A 16,603-nucleotide genomic window follows, 5' to 3' on the forward strand; every position below is an offset into this window, starting at 1 on the left:
CTGGAGGGCAGCTCATGACTGGAGGGCAGCTCATGACTGGCTGACGGCTCTGGCTGCTCATGGCTGGCTGACGGCGCTGGCTGCTCATGGCTGGCTGAAGGCTCTGGCTGCTCATGGCTGGCGGACGGCTCTGGCTGCTCCTGTCTGGCGGACGGCTCTGGCTGCTCCTGTCTGGCGGACGGCTCTGGCTGCTCCTGTCTGGCGGACGGCTCTGGCTGCTCCTGTCTGGCGGACGGCTCTGGCTGCTCCTGTCTGGCGGACGGCTCTGGCTGCTCCTGTCTGGCGGACGGCTCTCGCTGCTCCTGTCTGGCGGACGGCTCTGGCGGCTCCTGTCTGGCGGACGGCTCTGGCGGCTCCTGTCTGGCGGACGGCTCTGGCGGCTCCTGTCTGGCGGACGGCTCTAGCGGCTCCTGTCTGGCGGGCGGCTTTGAAGGCTCAGGACAGACGGGCGGCTTTGAAGGCTCAGGACAGACGGGCGGCTTTGAAGGCTCAGGACAGACGGGCGGCTTTGAAGGCTCAGGACAGACGGGCGGCTTTGAAGGCATAGTACAGACGGGCAGCGCAGGCGGCGCTTGGCAGACGGACAGCTCAGACGGCGTTGGGCAGACGGGCAGTTCAGGCAGTTCAGGCGCCGCTGGGCAGACGGCAGACTCTGGCCGGCTGAGGTGCACTGTAGGCCTGGTGCGTGGTGCCGGAACTGGAGGTACCGGGGTAAGGACACGCACCTTAAGGCTAGTGCGGGGAGCAACAACAGGACGCACAGGACTCTGGAGGCGCACAGGAGGCTTAGTGCGTGGTACCGGAACTGGAGGTACTGGGCTGGAGACACGCACCACAGGGCTAGTGCGTGGAGGAGGAACAGGGCTCTGGAGACGCACAGGAAGCCTGGTGCGTGGTGTAGACACTGGGCTGAAGACACGCACCATAGGGCTAGTGCGTGGAGGAGGAACAGGGCTCTGGAGACGCACAGGAAGCCTGGTGCGTGGTGTAAGCACTGGTGGTACTGGGCTGGGGCGGGGAGGTGGCGCCGGATATACCGGACCATGCAGGCGTACTGGCTCCCTTGAGCACTGAGCCTGCCCAACCTTACCTGGTTGTATGCTCCCCGTAGCCCGACCAGTGCGGGGAGGTGGAATAACCCGCACTGGGCTGTGTAGGCGAACCGGGGACACTATGCGTAAAGCTGGTGCCATGTATGCCGGCCCGAGGAGACGCACTGGAGACCAGACGCGTTGAGCCGGCTTCATGGCACCTGGCTCAATACTCAATCTAGCCCTGCCAGTGTGGGGAGGTGGAATAACCCGCACCGGGCTATGCACACGTACAGGAGACACCGTGCGCTTTACCGCATAACACGGCGTCTGCCCGTACTCTCGCTCTCCACGGTAAGATCGGGAAGTGGGCGCAGGTCTCCTACCTGCCTTCGCCACACTACCCTTCAGCCCCCCCCCCCCAAGAAATTTTTGGGCTTGACTAACAGGCTTCCTACCGCGTCGTCGTGCTGCCTCCATTCGCCGGTATCCCTCCTCACACTGCGCCAGAGAATCCCAGGCGGGCTCCGGCACTCTCCTTGGGTCGATCGCCCACCTGTCGATCTCCTCCCAGGTTGTATAGCCCAGATCCTTCTCCTGCTTCCGTGCTGCCTCCTCATACCGCCGCCTCTCGGCTTTAGCTGCCTCCAGCTCTTCACGAGGGCGGCGATATTCTCCAGGTTGTGCCCATGGACCTTTACCGTCCAGTATTTCCTCCCATGTCCAGGAATCCTGCGATCGCTGCTGCTGCTTTCCCCCACGCCGCTTGGTCCTTTGTTGGTGGGTGATTCTGTAACGGTAGTCGTCATATTCCTCCTCCTCGGACGAGGAGAGGCGAGAAGGATCGGACCAATACGCGGAGTGGTTAGTGTTCATAATGATTTAATATAACGAAACTGAACACTGAATTACAAAACAAATAAACGAAGTGCAGAAACCTATACAGTACCGTGTGGTGAAAAACACACACACGGAAGACAATCACCCACAAACAAACGGTGTGAACAGCCTACCTTAATATGGTTCTCAATCAGAGGAAACGTCAAACACCTGCCCCTAATTGAGAACCATATCAGGCAACACATTGAACCCAACATAGAAACACATAACATAGACTACCCACCCAGCTCACGCCCTGACCATACTAAACACATACAAAAACAACGGAAAACAGGTCAGGAACGTGACAGTATGGGTAAGGACTACAGCCAGGAATATTCCAGAAGTGGTTATAATTTTATTATTATAGCAAATAAACATAATGCAATGTGTTGGTATACAGTGTGATTGTATTGCAGCTATTAAACATGATTTACAAGTCAAATGGAACGCAATTTTATTTTCCACCAAGAGGTCATGACTCATTCATAGGGAGGAACTAACCACATTTGACTTTAAGTTTCACAGCCTCAGGAAATAACGACCAGAAAACTAGGCTAGGCTATGAACCAAACAGTGTTTAAACATATCTCATTGTAATTTACTTTTATTTATTATCTAAACAAACTACCTAGCAAATATGCCCAACCTAACGCTCATCAGATTATGTTTCTGGCTTTGTCTGGCTCGAACGGTGGCCTCCGGAGGTAAATTGAACCGACTGGCGGGGCTGAACGTAGAATTTGCTCTACCTAATAATTTTTTGGCTATTTGTTTGCTATTTTGTGCTAATTGCTGTACTTAATTTATAAATCGGGAGGTTCCGGAACAAAAAGTGAGCGCGAGTGGGGGTAACCTGAGGTGTTCTGAGGTACCGGAACGCATGAGGGGAAAAACATATATTTATAATAAAGCATTCCATGCATATTATCGCATTTGCGTAGTGGCATTGAGCAGTAGAGTACAGGCGCTTACAGAAGTTGCACACTTTTGGAAAATGTTTAGTAGCCTAGCGTCCGGGAAAAATCTCGCCTTTTATAAACACATTTCATGCAATTCTATGTCATTTTACATGACTGGAGACTTTGGTAGAATATTTTTAATACCGCACAAGTAATTGAAATGGCAGGCTACTTTGACACGGACAAACTGAGAATCTGAGATCAATAAAAACAACATTGTCTTGAATCCATCAATAGTGTGTAGAGACACATATTGTATGTTACAATGTGATGAGGAAATTATAGTCCTAAAAATGCTTTCCAGTTTCACTGACTCAATGATGCGCAGCACACTTGCTGGTGATGGCCGATGCGCTCCTGCCAAAAGCCTGTCTCTGTCTTTTGTAAAACACTATTTGGAATTTGATTAAATATTTTGGTAGCCCACATCATAAAGTCTTCTCTTTTCAGCAGGAGCAATTTGCTATCCAATCTGTGTTTTCCCTCGATTGTATATAAAATATTGCGAAAGGAATGTTTTGTCAGCATGCTGTTTATATATTGACAGATTTGCCAGGCGTTCCCGACTGTAGGCTATTAATTTGTTATTGGGTATTGGGCTACAATCCACATCTAGGCTATTTTTTAGAAGAAGCTATTGATTCTCTGTGGCTAAAGTATAGGCCTTCTCATTGTGTAGTAGGCTATTCTGAATTATTTCATTTATTTCTGAACAGACAGCATTAATTCTATAACTTTGGCAAATTTATTTCAGTTTATCAAGGGTGCTGCAGCTCCTCCATAACCCTCTGCGCGGCCATGATTCTATAAGGAAATAAATTATGAAGTGCAACGTTGGAGAGATGAGAGTTGCAGGCTCATGTCTGTCAGAGCAGAGCGAGGGAGAAAGATCATAAAGATCATAAAATGTAATCTCATTGTAGTTATGTGAAATATACTGGCACGCTTCTCACACAGCCACCGCCACGCGTTGGTCTCAAACATAGGTTACAATGTTACGCAAACCATAACCCCAACCCGAATCAACTCTTATTAGGAGGCCCGGGCTGAAAATCTACTTTTTCACATTAAGTTTTTTTACGGAGGTAAAAACAGTTTCAGGTTGGATATTCGCCTGTAGTTTTCCTTGCTTCCACCAACAGCAGTTAGGGACCGTCAACATAGTGACAAATCAAATCTTACACATTTCAATAGCCCTTTAACCATTACTCCTAAAACGTTCCAAACTGGTTCTAGCTAACCTGATGGCAGAGACACATATTGCACACACTTGTTTTTGTTGATTTACATTTGGCACTATTTAAAATTATTTTTTGAATTTTTGAAATTCAATAGCGCCTTGTTCATGTGACCCACACCTCAAACAAGGTTCATAGTGTACACTCAGCTGGCCTACACATTGCACACCCTTTATTCCGTCCATTTTCTTCTCACACGATTTTACATGAATTCTTCAAACTTTCTAATTTCAATAGCTCCTTGGTCATGTGACCTACTGACCTCAACCAAGGTTCAGAATGTACATTGACTACCCTTCTATATTGCACACAAACATGCAGTGCGCATCAGGAGAGGGGCGGCAACTCATCCGGCCGCACCCCAACCCCATCACGAATGGCTATACTCACCTGCCAAAAGAGGCAGGCTATCCCGGGCCAACCGAAGATCCGTGGCACTACGGTATCGTTACGTTTAGGGGGGATTCTGACTTAGAGGCGTTCACTCTCCGTTGGAGAGTCTCCCTCAAACAGGTGACACACAGAGTAGGGGTTGGAAGAGCCCTCCAAAGGGGATCTGACTTTTCCGTCTTCCCTTACCTACATTGTTCTAACATGCCAGAGGCTGTTCACCTTGGAGACCTGCTGCGGATATGGGTACGGCCCATTGAGGGCCTCTTGGTTAGGGGCTTGGGGATTAGAGATGAGGCTCTCTTTTGGGGCTTGGTTAGGGCTGGAGCCTCGGTTAAAGCCAGCCTGTTACCCCTTCCCATTATGCTGTGGCCACTGGTTGGGGTTGTGCTGAGGCCCTTGGTGTTTAGATCTGGGACTGCTCCCTCGGTCTTGCTGACCAGCCTTCTGACCGGCTCGGCTAAAATCTGGACCCCTACAAATCAGCCGGGCTAGATAATCTGGACCCTTTCTTTCTAAAATTATCTGCTGAAATTGTTGCCACCCCTATTCAACCTCTCTTTCGTGTCGTCTGAGATTCCCAAAGATTGGAAAGCAGCTGCGGTCATCCCCCTCTTCAAAGGGGGGGGACACTCTTGACCCAAACTGCTACAGACCTATATCTATCCTACCCTGCCTTTCTAAGGTCTTCGAAAGCCAAGTCAACAAACATTACCGACCATTTCGAATCCCACTATACTTTCTCCGCTATGCAATCTGGTTTCAGAGCTGGTCATGGGTGCACCTCAGCCACGCTCAAGGTCCTAAACGATATCTTAACCTCCATCGATAAGAAACAATACTGTGCAGCCGTATTCATTGACCTGGCCAAGGCTTTCGACTCTGTCAATCACCACATCCTCATTGGCAGACTCGATAGCCTTGGTTTCTCAAATGATTGCCTTGCCTGGTTCACCAACTACTTCTCTGATAGAGTTCAGTGTGTCAAATCGGAGGGTCTGTTGTCCGGGCCTCTGGCAGTCTCTATGGGGGTGCCACAGGGTTCAATTCTTGGACCGACTCTCTTCTCTGTATACATTAATGATGTCGTTCTTGCTGCTGGTGAGTCTCTGATCCACCTCTACGCAGACGACACCATTCTGTATACTTCTGGCCCTTCTTTGGACACTGTGTTAACAACCCTCCAGGCGAGCTTCAATGCCATACAACTCTCCTTCCGTGGCCTCCAATTGCTCTTAAATACAAGTAAAACGAAATGCATGCTCTTCAACCGATCGCTGACTGCACCTGCCTGCCTGTCCAACATCACTACTCTGGACGGCTCTGACTGAATATGTGGACAACTACAAATACCTAGGTGTCTGGTTAGACTGTAAACTCTCCTTCCAGACTCACATCAAACATCTCCAATCCAAAGTTAAATCTAGAATTGGCTTCCTATTCCGCAACAAAGCATCCTTCAGTCATGCTGCCAAACATACCCTTGTAAAACTGACCATCCTACCAATCCTCGACTTCGGTGATGTCATTTACAAAATAGCCTCCAATACCCTACTCAATAAATTGGATGCAGTCTATCACAGTGCCATCCGCTTTGTCACCAAAGCCCCATATACTACCCACCACTGCGACCTATACGCTCTCGTTGGCTGGCCCTCGCTTCATACTCGTCGCCAAACCCACTGGCTCCAGGTCATCTACAAGACCCTGCTAGGTAAAGTCCCCCCTTATCTCAGCTCGCTGGTGACCATAGCAGCACCCACCTGTAGCACGCGCTCCAGCAGGTATATCTCTCTGGTCACCCCCAAAACCAATTCTTCCTTTGGCCGCCTCTCCTTCCAGTTCTCTGCTGCCAATGACTGTAACGAACTCCAAAATCTCTGAAACTGGAAACACGTATCTCCCTCACTAGCTTTAAGCACCAGCTGTCAGAGCAGCTCACAGATAGATTACTGCACCTGTACATAGCCCATCTATAATTTAGCCCAAACAACTACCTCTTTCCCTACTGTATTTATTTATTTATTTTGCTCCTTTGCACCCCATTATTTCTATCTCTACTTTGCACATTCTTCCACTGCAAATCTACCATTCCAGTGTTTTACTTGCTATATTGTATTTACTTCACCACCATGGCCTTTTTTTGCCTTTACCTCCCTTATCTCACCTCATTTGCTCACATTGTATATAGACTTATTTTTCTACTGTATTATTGACTGCATGTTTGTTTTACTCCATGTGTAACTCTGTGTTGTTGTATGTGTCGAACTGCTTTGCTTTATCTTGGCCAGGTCGCAATTGTAAATGAGAACTTGTTCTCAACTTGCCTACCTGGTTAAACAAAGGTGAAAAAAAAATAAAGAACTTGAGTTCTATATTGGATTTTATTATTATGACCTCAGTGATCAGGTCGAATTTCTTTTGAAACCTGATTGGTGAAAGCAATATACAATGCCATACCATTGCCACAAGGAGGCGACAAAGAGTTATACACGACTTGTCAGGGACTTTGGGGGAAGGGTGGAGAATCTAGGGGCTACATTGTAACAATTAAGAAATGTGTGTAGCCTGTAATCTAGGCTGCATTGTAACAATGTACATTTGAGCCATTAGCCAACAAATTCTTAGTAACACGACAGTCCAGTTTCATTATCAAGAAGTTTTCTAGTAGCAAGCTGAATTTCACCTCATAGTGTAACGAACCTGTAAGGCCACTAAAACGCACACGTTGTTTGTTGACTAACGTAAACAGTCTAGGACACTGATTTCCCATGAAATAATCAATTTGTATTTTATTTGAATGAACAGACAGTGCATCCCAGCACTGACCCGCCGCACAAAACACCTTCCCAAAAACTCTCTCAGCATGCCTCCCATCTCCTCACATACAGCAACTCATTTGCATAACATTGTGTGATAGGCTGAGAGACTTTTGAATGTGTAAACATTACCCTCTTCTTAAACTGAACACACCCTGTGTTTAATAACCTGGATAAAGACATGAAAAAATAACCTCTGAGAAGTGTACAGTAACCAAACACATTCAGAATGCATTGACCAAACAGGCCTCCAAATAGTTCTTTGGGGTCTACCCCCCTGACCCATGTGATCTTCTGCTGCAATTTACTCAGGTGCTTGACCCGTCTCAAAGGAGTCACTTTCTCTTGCAGGTGCACAGGGCAACTCCTTGTTCACGTCCGTTTGTGTGGCATGAGTCTCTGTGTCTTCGACTGAGCTTTCATTTCTGACAGTCCAGTTCCCGTTCCACTGAGACATTAACATCCCTTGGAGCGTCACCTTCAGATCAAAGTATTCCTTTTGTTTACCTGTGGTTTTTAGGTGATTTCTCTTTACAGCTTCCCTTGCCGTGCTTAAAAACCCTTGCACCTTTTGCACATACTGAGTAACATACTGTTTCCCTTCATTTTGTTGTGTTCCCATAACCACATCAACCGGTAAAGTCATTTCAGCACCGAACAGCACCCTGTATGGTGTGAACCCCGTGGAAGAAGGAACACTACTCCTGTATGACATCATCACATATGGGAGTATCTCATCCCAATTTCGTTGATTGTCATCAACAAAAAGTGACAGCATATTGATCAGAGTTCTGTTCATTCTTTCCACCAAACCAGCTGATTGTGGGTTGTACGGAGTGGTTCGTGTTTTGTTCATTTGTAAAAGATTTAGATCTCTCTAAAAAGAGCAGATACAAAATTCCGCCCCTGGTCGCTAGGAACGCCTAACTTCAACACAAATTCCTCTACCAGTTTCCTGGTCACTGTTACTGCGTCCTGATTGGGTATGGCATATGCCTCTGACCACCTAGTAAAGTAATCTGACACTACCATCATTTGTTTGTTACCTCGTCCTGTCTCTGTAAACAGACACATTAAGTCTACAGCTATCCTCTCAAAAGGGCGGCCTGTGACAGAACTTGTCATGGGCGCTCTGGGGGATGGACCCTGTAAGTTGTATGCAGTGCACGCCACACAGCCAGCCTGGACAATAAAATCTTGCTCTGATTTTACGGGTGAGTTTTTCAACTCCTAAATGGCCTCCAGTTCTATCATTACGGATAAAGGTAAGTATCTCATGTACGAATTCATCTGGTACAACCCCTGGATGCACAAACTGGATGGACTGATGGAGGTTTCCCTGAGGATGGCACACTGAGCTCTGACAAACTGGATGGACTGATGGTGGTTTCCCTGAGGATGGCACACTGAGCTCTGACAAACTGGATGGACTGATGGTGGTTTCCCTGAGGATGGCACACTGAGCTCTGACAAACTGGATGGACTGATGGTGGTTTCCCTGAGGATGGCACACTGAGCTCTGACAAACTGGATGGACTGATGGTGGTTTCCCTGAGGATGGCACACTGAGCTCTGACAAACTGGATGGACTGATGGTGGTTTCCCTGAGGATGGCACACTGAGCTCTGACAAACTGGATGGACTGATGGTGGTTTCCCTGAGGATGGCACACTGAGCTCTGACAAACTGGATGGACTGATGGTGGTTTCCCTGAGGATGGCACACTGAGCTCTGACAAACTGGATGGACTGATGGGGGTTTCCCTGAGGATGGCACACTGAGCTCTGACAAACTGGATGGACTGATGGGGGTTTCCCTGAGGATGGCACACTGAGCTCTGACAAACTGGATGGACTGATGGAGGTTTCCCTGAGGATGGCACACTGAGCTCTGACAAACTGGATGGACTGATGGGGGTTTCCCTGAGGATGGCACACTGAGCTCTGACAAACTGGATGGACTGATGGTGGTTTCCCTGAGGATGGCACACTGAGCTCTGACAAACTGGATGGACTGATGGTGGTTTCCCTGAGGATGGCACACTGAGCTCTGACAAACTGGATGGACTGATGGTGGTTTCCCTGAGGATGGCACACTGAGCTCTGACAAACTGGATGGACTGATGGAGGTTTCCCTGAGGATGGCACACTGAGCTCTGACAAACTGGATGGACTGATGGGGGTTTCCCTGAGGATGGCACACTGAGCTCTGACAAATCGGAGGAGATAAGAATGCAGCTGGAAAAGAAAGAGAAAAGTAATATAGATTAAAGTGAAGTGGGATGATTTTAGAAAGTGGGAGAGAGAAGCGGATTCTCTGAAGGAGAAAACAGTAAAATGACTAATGGTAAAGCAAGAGGACTAATGGTAAAGCAAGAGGACTAATGGTAAAGCAAGATGACTGATGGTAAAGCAAGAGGACTAATGGTAAAGCAAGAGGACTGATGGTAAAGCAAGAGGACTGATGGTAAAGCAAGAGGACTGATGGTAAAGCAAGAGGACTGATGGTAAAGCAAGAGGACTGATGGTAAAGCAAGAGGACTAATGGTAAAGCAAGATGACTGATGGTAAAGCAAGAGGACTAATGGTAAAGCAAGAGGACTGATGGTAAAGCAAGATGACTGATGGTAAAGCAAGAGGACTGATGGTAAAGCAAGAGGACTGATGGTAAAGCAAGAGGACTGATGGTAAAGCAAGAGGACTAATGGTAAAGCAAGAGGACTGATGGTAAAGCAAGAGGGCTGATGGTAAAGCAAGAAGACTGATGGTAAAGCAAGAGGACTAATGGTAAAGCAAGAGGACTGATGGTAAAGCAAGAGGACTGATGGTAAAGCAAGAGGACTGATGGTAAAGCAAGAGGACTGATGGTAAAGCAAGAGGCCTGATGGTAAAACAAGAGGACTGATGCTAATGCAAGAGGACTGATGGTAAAGCAAGAGGACTGATGGTAAAGCAAGAGAACTGATGGTTGATGGTAAAGCAAGAGGACTGATGGTAAAGCAAGAGGACTGATGGTAAAGCAAGAAGACTGATGGTAAAGCAAGAGGACTGATGGTAAAGCAAGAGGACTGATGGTAAAGCAAGAGGACTGATGCTAATGCAAGAGGACTGATGGTAAAGCAAGAGGACTGATGGTAAAGCAAGAGGACTGATGGTAAAGCAAGAGGACTGATGGTAAAGCAAGAGGCCTGATGGTAAAACAAGAGGACTGATGCTAATGCAAGAGGACTGATGGTAAAGCAAGAGGCCTGATGGTAAAGCAAGAGGACTGATGGTTGATGGTAAAGCAAGAGGACTGATGGTAAAGCAAGTGCAGGACAAAGACAAACGAAAGGAAGACAAGAAAGGTAGAAGAAGTCTGAGAGAAGTGTTTTCTCTGGGAGGACCTCTTGGTGGGGGTGACCAACAGCCAGGCCAAAACCAACCCTTGGCTGCCGGACCAGTGAACCCCGGATACGGTCCAGTTCCACAACCATGGAACCTGCCTGCACCGTAGCCACCCCCAGCCTATACTGGGCAGTGAGAGGGAGCCGAAGTAGAAAAGATGAAACCCCAAAAAGATGAAAAACCCAAGATAAGGCCAAAACCAAAGACTGACTACGACCTTAGACAAAGACGAAGGGACAAAGCCGACAGCCCTCCAGAATCCAGCTCTCATGATGATGATGATGATAAAGACGGCAAAGGAGACGAGCGACCGCCACTCAAGAAGCTCTTCCCCCTGATATCAACTCCAAACCCTCAGGGGGAGCTGCTATGACTGTGGATTGACTCTGGGACGTGGATGAGGTGAAAGCCATTGTAAAGGACGTGACTGACCACGCGAAAGAAGATGGAAGTTGGAAACCTCTATTTCTGTACTCCTCAGCCTGACCTGTAAACCTCCTGGGAAGAGATCGGATGTGCAAGATGAATCTGACTATTGCATTGCACTGCTGAGGGCTTGTCCCTCCGTTCCCCTACAAACGGGATAAACCCGTGCATGTCCCAGTGTTATTATGCCTGGCATTTGAGCGATCCTGAGGTGGAAGGTGGACTATTAGAGCGATCACTTACCTCCCCACATCACTGTGCATGGGAGGTGCCGGAACATCTTCACTGAACAGCAGCTGTCCCTTCGTGTGAAGACCCTGAATATCAACAAAGATGGACAAAGCCGAAAAGCAGAGTGGAAGTGACAATTGATGGAATATACTACGGTGAGGAATTTACAGCGGCCGGAGTTTTGCTGTTTGATGTACAGAGATCGATGTATGAAGTACTGGGCGCTGTCCCACACTGTAGTATGGAAAAAAACAATTGAGAATGGAAAGATATTGGATCTTGGAGGAAGACTGTGAACAGCCACTGATTGGGTGGCCTGGGAGGCGGATGGGAAGGGGTCTCCATCAACAGCGACCTTTTTCTCCACTTTCTGGGTTACTACTCGAACGATACCAAAGAAAGAACCTATTCCTACCGAAAGTATGATGGTTGTGTCCCAAGGTAACTCCCGCATACCATGACTGAACAGCTCTGAGCTGTCTCCAAGACCGATATTGGGAAGATGAGAGGTGCCAGCCCGGTGAAAGTTGTCCCGAATAGTAATTACAGACCATAAAAAATCTCAGTAGCCTCTTAGCAAAGAACCAGAAAAGGGTATTATTCCCATCCATCAGGCCCTGGCTGAAAATGGGGCTTTGATCCCATGCCCAAACACCCCTATTTTACCTGTTAGGAAGCCATCTGGTGAATATCGATTTGTGCGATATTTTAGAATAGGTTATTAATGATGTTGTTCACGCAAGAGCACCCCTGGTGCTGAACACAGTTAATATTCTTTCCAAAGTTCCCCCAGGGACCTGTTGTTTTTCGGTTATAGATTTGGCTAATGCATTTTTCAGCGCGTCCCTGGGTCACAGGATTGGTTCTCTTACGTTTATTTGGGGGGGAAATTACTTGGACAATGATGCAGCAAGGCTGTTGAATCACCTGCCATTTTTGGGCCAGGAAATGGAAAGGAAAGCATTTATTCCCCCTGGAGGATTTTTATTTATTTAACTAGGCAAGTCAGTTAAGAACAAATTCTTATTTACAATGACGGCCTACCGGGGAACATTGGGTTAACTCCCTTGTTCAGGGGTAGAACAACAGATTTTTAACTTGGCAGCTCGGGGATTCGATCCAGGAACCTTTCGGTTACTGACCTAACGCTCTAACCACTAGGCTACCTGCCACCCCTGCAGTAATACTGTTGTTCAATGCGTTGATGACCTGTTGGTCTGATGACCTGTTCCTCATCTGAGAAAATTTGTCACGAAGATACAAAGGCATTGTTGATTTTCTTAGATAAATGTTCATAAAGCTTCCCCCTCTAAGATGCAGTTGTGTAGAAGTCCTGATAAATATTTGAGTCATGACATTACTTATGAGGGTCGCGCCCTCCATAAAGATAGGCTAGAGGTGATCAAGTCCCTGCCTAAACCTGTTACTAAGCAGCACCTGATGTTGCTGTTGGGAGTGGATGGCTACTGTCGCCCATGGTTGAAAGACTATGCGGAGAGAGTACAGCCTCTGCAGGATTGTATTTATGGCAGAAAGATGGAAATGTGTGAAGTGGTGGAATGGACACCTGAGGCTGAATTACCCTTAATTAAGTTAAAGCAGGCTCTAATGTCAACCCTCTCTTTGGGTTTGCCTGACCACACCAAACCATGTTTTTGTCTCTGAGAATTGTTGGGGTTCGTTCCTTGTTCCTTGTCAATCATTGGCTCATTGGTGAAATTAGCATTCAGACAATATCTTTAATTAAATCAATCATTAATTTATTAATGCAATTGCAGACAGAAGTTGACAACGGGAACATAGCACGCATGTTTCCGAGTAAGTTCTGCACCCCACCTAAGGGCACAGCTGATGTTATACATGTGATCACTCCCTAGAGGTATGATCACCTACATCAATGTATGTGTGTATCGATAAGCTGAGGTTACCTTATAAGGCAACCTAGTAAATTCTCTGAATTTATTAGAATTGTCCACTGTCTCACAAGATAAAAATATCAAAACCAGACAGTGGTTACGTCTCTTTATCTAGTTTCAGTCTGACTCAGACCTAGCCTGCAAGCACACTCTCACAACAGCCAGGGCTTAACCACAAAGACTAATATAGATAGCTTGTGCAACGTATAGTGGCAGAGTTTTTAGACACATAGCAACAGTATCTTATTATAAGGCCTGCAGCAAAACATATGAATCTTAAGGTCCCCTTAATCAATAATGGGGAGGGTCTTTGGGACCCACCCCCTACAGAATCATGGGCTTATGCCTGCTGTGTTGACACAGTACCACAGAGTTGGCTATAGGCCTATGTGGAACTACTCTAAGCGTTTAGACACTTAACTGAAGCATGGTTTCCTGCCTCTGCTCTGTTTCTGTGGAAACTGAGGCGTTTTTGCATGTTCTGATATTGTAGCAATGACTGAGCTGACGGTGCATGTTCCCATGTGGTTCATGCCATTATTACACAGGTTAAAACTGCGCATCTTACACATGCCAGAGTGTGCCAAGCACACACTTCTGCAAAGGACAGTGTTTCTCAAGGGAACGCTAAAGCTGAGACATGGACAGGGAAGGAGAGATGTTGATGGGGAGAGAAAGAGGGAAAGCAAGAGGGTGAGGGAGAGGAGATTGATGTAAAGACAACAGGAGGACATGAACTCTGAGGTGGAGCCAGGGTCAGAGGACCAAGAGGAGGAATCCAGCAGAGCCACACACAACAGCCAGACTGACGGTCAGAGGTCTCCACCAACCCGTCAGAGAAGGGATGAAGATGGGAGCGTCAGAGAGAGAAGAGGTGAAGAACCTAACTTCTCCCAAACAAACACCATGTTGAATTCCCATACATCAAGACCCAACTACTCCTAAAACAACGACACGCCCCCACCACGTGTTTCACCAAGACCATCATCTACAAGACACTCACATTGCTATCAGATGGGTGTAGAACAAGGAAGTGTAGTAAAGACAATGGAAACCCAGAGGGCAGTGGTCAGGTAGACAGATCAGGTGTTCCTCTCTCTCTATCAGGTCTGAGGAGACCCACTAGCTCAGTGTCAGACAGTACAGACACTCCTGATAGAAGCAGTCCAGGATTGTCAGCTGGTCTCAGAGCCACAGCATGAAGGAACACTATCTACTCCAGTAAAATACAGTTCAGGTGGACCCTCTGGATCAGTAGACACCAGCTCAGATACAGCATTTACAGCCATAGAGAGTAGCTCAGATACTGTCTACTACATAGGGATGTATAGGTAAATCATTGTACCAACAGAGACCAGTACAGCTTCAGCCTCTGTACCAGAAGAAACCAGTTGAAAAGCACTTGTTGAATATGTAGTTTGTTTGACAAATATTTAGTTTATGTACAGAGAAGGTTTGTTTCTCTTCAGTAAACTCATCTCTCTTTATCTAAATATTTCTGGTTATTATGTATCATGTTATTATCCTGTATGGGCGGTCATGTTTAGCCTAGGTTACTAGAATTTTTCTACTTTGAATAATGTGAACTAAAATGAACTGTTGATCCATGCTACAACATGGCAAACATGTATTATGTTTTGAGGAAAATATGTCTGTGTGAATGTTTTAGTGTGCAAGTCTCATACAGTAGACCTATAGGTCAATGGTTATAGGCTGGTGAATCAAAAGCCCTCAGACTCAGTGGACAGGAGGAACATTAAAACCTTTTCTCAATAGGGGGGCGCTGTTTTCACTTTGTAAAGATTTGTCCCCAAATTAAACTGCCTCGTACTCAATTCTTGCTCGTACAATATGCATATTATTATTACTATTGGATGGAAAACACTCTCTAGTTTCTAAAACCGTTTGAATTATATCTGTGAGTAAAACAGAACTCATTTTGCAGCAAACTTCCTGTCAGGAAGTGAGAAATCTGAAATCGGGCACTCTGTTCCAGGGTCAGTTTATTAATTTGCATGTAATCTATGGGTCTACATGCACTGCATACGCCTTCCCCTAGATGTCAGTAAGCAGTGAGAATTGGAATGGTGTGTCTAGGTAGATCTGAGGCCGTATAAAAGCTCTTGGAACCGGGTGTGCAGTCTTTTCAACGTTCGTCATGACGCAAGACAGACCTCAGGATTGCATTCTGAAAAGCTCTCGTTATAGGCATTAGATATATTCGGCTCTGATTTTCTTCGATATAGGTGTTAAAAACATCAAAATGTAGTTATTTTAAACCGAGTTATATCAGTTTATATCAGTATATTGCGATTTTCGGTATTTCATTTGTGCTGCGTTATAGTGAGTTGGACACGTCTTCGCCACATGGCTAATGTTTGCTGCTAATTCCAAAGTTGAAGACGACAATCTACAACCGAGCAACGATTCTTCTGGACAAAGGACAACTTGCACAAGATTCTGATGGAAGCTCATCAAATAGTAAGAACTATTTATGATGTTAATTCGTTGTTCTGTTGAAAAATGTTAAACTATTATTCCGCCATTAATTTCGGTGCGGTCTCGCTTTAACACACGCTGTATGTCGTAGTAACGTTAATTTTAAAAATCTAACACAGCGGTTGCATTAAGAACTAATGTATCTTTCATTTGCTGTCCAACCTGTATTTTTTAGTCAAGTTAATGATTAGTTATTGATTAGATTAGGTGCCTCTCCCAAGATTTCTCCCGACATTTTGTTTGCAGCTTGGCTACTATTCTCATTGTATAACCACGATTTGTGCCGCTAAATATGCACATTTTCGAACAAACCATATATGTATTGTGTAATATGATGTTATAGGACTGTCATCTGATGTTTTGAGAAGGTTAGTGAAAAATGTAATCTTTTGCTGGTTTATTCGCTATCGCTAACGTGCATGAATCAATGCTGCTGTGTGGTTGGCTATTGTAGTAAGCTAATATAATGCTATATTGTGTTTTCGCTGTAAAACACTTAAAAGATCTGAAATATTGGCTGGATTCACAAGATCTTTGTCTTTCATTTGCTGTACGCTGTGTATTTTTCATAAATGTTTTATGATGAGTATTTAGGTAATTCACGTTGCTCTCTGTAGTTATTCTAGTTGCTTTGGTGAGAGTTGTGATGGTGGCTGCAATGTAAAACTATGATTTATACCTGAAATATGCACATTTTTCGAACAAAACATATGCTATACAATAAATATGTTATCAGACTGTCATCTGATGAAGTTGTTTCTTGGTTAATGACTATATCTTTATTTGGTCGAATTTGTGATAGCTACCTATGCAGTAAAAAAATGGT

At 45.9% G+C, this 16,603-nt stretch overlaps 1 protein-coding gene across 2 annotated transcripts in view; it reads right to left on the reverse strand.

Moving 5' to 3' along the window:
* LOC139532420 (hemicentin-2-like) overlaps window positions 1-16,603 on the reverse strand; it is a 231,613-nt gene that overhangs the window by 138,056 nt on the left and 76,954 nt on the right. The window lies entirely within an intron of this gene.

Source organism: Salvelinus alpinus, chromosome 10 (genome assembly GCF_045679555.1).
Source record: "Salvelinus alpinus chromosome 10, SLU_Salpinus.1, whole genome shotgun sequence".
NCBI classification, from domain to species: domain Eukaryota; kingdom Metazoa; phylum Chordata; class Actinopteri; order Salmoniformes; family Salmonidae; genus Salvelinus; species Salvelinus alpinus.